Genomic DNA, 6,537 nt, shown 5'->3' on the forward strand with positions numbered 1-6,537 from the left:
GGCTGGCATGCTCTGTAAGGAAACCTGGCCCTTGGTAAATAGGGGCCTAGCTGTTAGAGTTCAAGTTTCAATATTTTAAAATTGTTAAAATTCTTTCTATTCCTTGATTTAGACTGAGTTTGGTTCTGGCATCACTATACATTTACGAGTGTATTTATCGAAGGTGACCTCTCTCTCGTAAATATGTGGTGGAGAAAGGATCGCGATAGTGTTTTCTTTTACGATCGAAAATAAAGGGTTCCAACTCATCTAGATAATGCATATGTCCCCATTATTAATGACCTCATAAATATGAATAGCCCTAAATGGATGAGAATACAAATTAAGAAACAATTTGAACCCTTGAGCAATCCCACCAAAATCATCATTGCATGGATATAGAAAAGGAGATTGAGATGGGCACCAGTGACAGTCAGCACACCTGCCCTTGTCCAACAAAGTACTTGCTAAGCCCTACCCTATTTGGGTTTTCTTTGACAATGCCTTATTTTGTTGAACATCAAGTGTCAGTACCTCATGGATTTAATTCCCACTTAACCAACACCAGTGGACAATTTTCAACTCTGAAACTCAAACCAAACCCTACCCTTTCTTGGTGTAATCACATGCCTCAAGCATGGATTGTGGGTCACCTTGCCCCACAATCTCTGTGAGTGTGGGTGTGTGTGTGTGTTTGTGAGAGAGAGAGAGAGAGAAGAGACCTTGAAAATTAGCAGAGAGCCCACGTGATTATGAGAAAGCTTTATTGCTATCTATCTCATGAGTCCACCAAATGGGCCATTGAGACTAGTTTCTCTTCTCCTACAGTTCTCCCTTATTCCTTACCACACCTCCTTCCCTCCCTTTCTCATCTTTCAAACAGCTAGCTTACCATTTTTGACCTATTAAAGGTTCCATCAAATCAATCCCTCTCTTGGCCGGGTGGGCCAAAAATGGGTTTGGGTTAGACTCTCGGTCGAACCAATCATGGTTCAAGATCAAACCATCAAATCAATCCCTCTCTAGGGATTGCAAGAATGGCCGCGTGGGCCAAAATGGGTTTGGGTTAGACTCTCGGTCGAACCAATCATGGTTCAAGATCAAATTGAGTAGGTAATATAGGTTGGATCAATGAATGGGACCAAACTCTGTTTGTCTTGATTACATACTTAGATTTGAATTATTTTGTATAAGACAGTTGGGTTTCATAGATAATGTCAACAAAATGCCAAACATTGGAAAGGTAGTTAGAGGAACATGTTAGGGCTTCAGAGCTGGTAAGAGATGGGCCTCATTATTTTTGTCCAGCCTTGTCTTTCCTATTTCAAATCCAAATCAAAACACAATACACTTGATGAACTCACTTATTGAATATGATAATAAACCCTTGGGGGCCAAGGCTGAGGAGTTGGGTCACGGGTAGAGGATTGTTCATCACCACAAACTTAATAAGGATTCTATCCCAGATCTACCTTGTTAATATTCAGATTTAAATCTTCTTCTTAAATGTATAATGAAAAGGTGTAAGGGAAGCACAATGTCCTACCCACGCAGACAGAAGATCTAAACTCAGGGGCGAAAAGACTGATGGGATGCATGAGAAACTTATGACTCATACATGAGATGGATTCAAGTCATGCATGAGACACAGGTCCCACACCACAGATGTGGGGCCAACACCTCCTAGTTGGCCCCACTCGCTTCCTTGGGAGTTGCTGATTCCAACTCTTAAATGGAATCCAGACTTGTTCACCTTATTCCAAGTAGGTAGCAGATCAAATTCAATAAATATATTGGTCCTTTGCATACCATTATCTTTTATACTCTTTTTTTTTTTTTGAGATAATAATTTCTTACTTTAACTTTTCTGACCTATCATGGACTTTGACCACCAACCTTTGTGAAACATATGATGTGTGTAACATGAAACACACATGATGCATGGTCATGTATGGCGTGCGATTATATTTTAAAGACTTTATTTATTTATTTTGTTCACTTAAGTTGGTCCCGAACTTTTGTTTGCCCACTTAAGTGATCAATATTTCATTTTGTCGAAATTTGGTAAATTTGAAACATTACAAAAAAAACTCAACATTAATGCAAAATGAGGCAACTTATGTGCAAAGAAATTTTTATTTGTTGTGATGTTGGTATCTTTCGTGTAATCTTCAAATCGCCTCTTTGAAATGTAACGATTACAATATTTTCTATTCTTGTAATCATATTAAAACGTCATGTATAGCCATTTCTGTCCGATCGAAAATAAGATTGTATTAAAAGGTCATAGAGTGGTTTTGTTTTTTTTCAATAGAATAAATATAATGAAGAGCCAAGTTAGGGTAGGTGGGGTTTGTTTGGCTCATCTCCATGCATTTAAAATATTAAAAAATTTGAAATTGTTTGGTTATTGCTTTGGTTGCCTTGGAGAGATTTGGGGGACACCCAAATCAGTGCCCCTGTATATTACATCAAACCCAATGATTAGGTCTAGAAAGCAATAAGATTAAGTAAATTTAAAATTGTTAACTAAGAGATCGAAAAATTTAGGCTTTTAAGAGAAGAAATTTTGAAAGTGGGGCATTGATCTCAAGAAAGTTATTTCCAAGAAGATATGATAGCCAATCTTAATAGATCTAGATATTAATTAGTTGCTTAAGATTTAAGATTTTCTTGAATGGGGATTGAGATTTTCTTTTGAAATTCTACTTTCTTTTAATCCAAAAGGTAGTGTTAGTGGATTACAAAATTTGGATTTATGTGGCTCTTAGATTTCAATCTTTGTTTTTTAAAAACAAATTTAATAAATAATTACAGCATTGTTTTAAGAAAACTAAACCCTTTTATAATAAATTTTAGTTATAAAGTTGAGATTGAACAAAAGTTATTCTTATGCAAAATTCTCAAAATTGATTCCGGTACAAGAATCCAAGCTGCACTTGAACATATTTTGGGTAATATGAATCAATGGAACTCATTTGAAGAACATTTCAAATAACATTATTCTGTTTTAACCGACTTGACATTGCATTGCTTTGATACTATTGAAAATGTCAAGTTTAAGTAATTTAAAGTAAAGATATATATGATTCAACAAATTGAAATCAAATGATCAAATCTTAGGATTCTATTTTATTCTTGAGTTAAAGATGGTTTTCTTTCATATTTTAGGTTGAGGTTTACTTTCTAGGGTTTCCATTTTCTTGTTCTCCAATGATGCATCATTAATGAACTATTTCTTGGAGGAAATCTTGTTTTTTTTTTTTAAAACAAATATAAATGGATTCTCATAGAGGTATAGCTTATTGTGAAAGCTCAATAGGTTAGATGTACGCACCGCCTTGGCTCCACTGACAAACACGTAGTACGTAACATTTTTATATGAAGCAAGATATCTTATCACAAATTGACATAGAAGGAGCGTCGGTCTCATTTGTTAGACTCATGCACTAAAATGTGGGACCTATGCACCGATTGTGTGTGAGCTACTCTTGAAAGGTAGACTTTCTCTAAGAATAGTCGTATGATATTCAACATGCAATTATACCATATGTTTCTTTTTTTCTTTACTTCTTTGAAATGACTTGGGTCCTTTACTTAGCCACCAGAGGCCTATCCTCTATTAGTGGCGATGGAGTTGAGTTTACACCTTTTCTTCTCTTTGCCGGCCCCACCTTTTTCGGCCACCACACAATCAGTGAGGATTCTATCTCTAGCTCTGCTAAAAATTGATAAGACGGAATCTCATCCTAATTATGTGGTGGAATAGAAGAAGAATAATGAATGTACAACAATATCCTTAAAAGGGGAGCAGTAGAATCAGATTCGTGAGTAATCTAGATTTGGGAATATGATATTAGAGTGAAACACCCCCAAGATGTAAGAATATTTCTATCCAAGATCGTAACACAAGAGTCATACGAAATGATGCTTAAATAGATACTTGATCTATCGTTTCTCTCCCTAGCTAGGTTGTATAGCTTGTATGTGGAAGCATTCTTCCTTAGATTTGAATTTATGAATTTATTATTGAAGTCCAGCCACCGACATGTAGACGAAGAAACCAAAACCCAAAGAGTGTGAACGTGGAAGGTTAGGAATCTTGTATTTTTCTTTCTCTTTCCATAGATATTTGACTTAATTGCAATTGCTGTGCACACGTACGTACGTACGTACGTAGCTTATAATAAATAAAAGGCCATGCATGGCTGGCCTGCCATGTATGGGGGTCACTGTGTGTTTTGCACGACGTTGGAGCAACAACGTGCAACCAAACTGCAGACGTGGAGACCCTAAACGCAAACAGAAGAAAAGAGGATTAATTCAACTTATTATTTATTAACAAATTAACCCAAAAACTACTCAATTTGATTTGCTTCTATCCACCGTATTGGATTTTGAATATGCACAAAACCATTACCAAATTTTTTATTTTTAGTGCAAGTGAGCTTTTTTATATATATATAAAGGGTGGAGATATTACATATATCATCGGCAAGGCTTAAACCAACGACCTCTCACGAAGAGATGCTAGTCTTACCAATTGAACAACCTTCAAATTTGATGATTTTTTTTTTAGGTATTTTTAAGGTTCTAGGGCGCTTTTATATATAAGAGGTGTGGATATTACATATGCCATCAGAAAGAGTCAAATTCATGACCTCTTCACTAAGAGGTGTTGGCCTTACTAATCGAACTAGGCGTAGAATAAATAGAAAGAAAAGAGGAGAGATGAGAGAATAAATAGGGATTGAAGGTTTCTGTAAAGTTTACAAGCATCAGGAGCATGAGATCACAGTATGAGCTGGAACTTCTAGGCTCGTTACTATAGTTATTGTCCTTAAAACATAATTCGCCCCCATGAAAAGTGCTATGAGGTACCAGTGAATCGTCTCCTAGGATACAAAGAAGCTCAACTAAAAGTTGTTTTCCCCTAAGTTTTGCAAAGCACAAACAAAACCCAAGAACGAAGAAAATTTTGGATTTTTCTTATCGATTGCCCTCGAGAAGTGAGAGGGTATTTATAGGCATTTAAGTATGTGTACTGAAAAGTTCATGTAGGTACGTGTACTAAAAAGTTCATGACTCTATTCATATGGGTGCACCTCTCTGTAGAGAGCCAAATACCTACGTTTATATCTGATCTGTCGGATTATTCAGCCTCACGGTCTGACGGTCCAAATTGAACCATTGAATAGATATGCATATGGATCTACTTTCATTGCCCTTGATCTGCCGTTGACCACAATACACGGTTTAAATTTAATCTCACTCGATGCAAGCGTGCTAAGTGCTAAACAACCCACACCGTGAATGCGCAAGCGCATTCTACATTCAGATATGAACTGTTGAATTGTGCTATCGCGCAATCTAACAGTCCAAATTGAACCATTGAATAGATATGTGTATGGAAATACTTCTATTGCCCTTCATCCGATGTTGATCAAAATACACGGTTCAGATCTGATCTCGCTCGAAGCGATGCAAGCATGCACTAAAAACGCTTAAACAACCCACACAGCGTGTGGGTGAGCACACTCGGACGGTATTCTGTCCTTGCTCGTACACTGCACACGCGTTGGCGTGTCTTATTATTATAAATCAAAGTTCATAGGCAGTACTTAGTACTTATTAATTTACTTGGATTCTGACTTCTCGGTTTCAGACGTAGGACTAAATAAAAAACACTTTTCTAAAATAATAAATAAAATATACAAATCCAATAAAATGAAATGTTTATTATTTTATTATATAAAAAATAATACAATAGTTTATGATTAGGAATGATATTTTGAATCTCTAATTATGGAGAAGATTTTTTTTTCAAATTTTTTTAGCCCACATTTGTAGAAAAAGAAGAGAATAAATAGGGATTGAATAGTTAATTTATATATATATATATATATATATATATATATATATATATATATATATATATATATATTTTCAGGATATGCAATGATCATTTATATCTACTATTTTATATTAAAACTATTCTCAATTTTCAAGGACCAAATAGAGATATTTTACGTGGGAAGATTAAAAAAAATTCAAAATTTTCAAGAAATGGGGAGTGGGACCATGGAACCCTCCGGCCCCAACTTAGGTCCTCCATCTGAATCCAACAATCCTGCCTTGGCATCTGATGTTATTTTTAAGTATTCAGACCTGCCCATTTGAAACGTTGATTAAAGTATGCCATTTTGAGGATTTTCTTTGAAATGTCGAAATTTTCTTGGTTTTCCTATTTTGCTTTGATTAGCAAGAAAATCTATTTTCCCGCTAAGCTGGATTCGAAAAGTAGTGTAAGTTACTTCCCACTTAGGGGGGTTTCCTTTATATTTATTATTTCTTGGCCTGTGTTCGTCAAAATCTGCTTTCCAAAGTTTTGCATGCGCATTAATCCGGTGGACTCAAGATTCTTTTGTTTTTCTTGTTGTTGTTGTGCTGTTGCGTTGTTTTTTCAGCGTGTATTTTTATCATCCACATGATCTCGAGTAATTCAAATCTTGAAGGTAAGCGGAGGGACAGAGGTTAGGACCACTTTCAAAACTGGGA

Source organism: Hakea prostrata, chromosome 5 (genome assembly GCF_041222555.1).
Source record: "Hakea prostrata isolate BN-2017 chromosome 5, UWA_Hpros_2, whole genome shotgun sequence".
Taxonomy (NCBI): Eukaryota; Viridiplantae; Streptophyta; class Magnoliopsida; order Proteales; family Proteaceae; genus Hakea; species Hakea prostrata.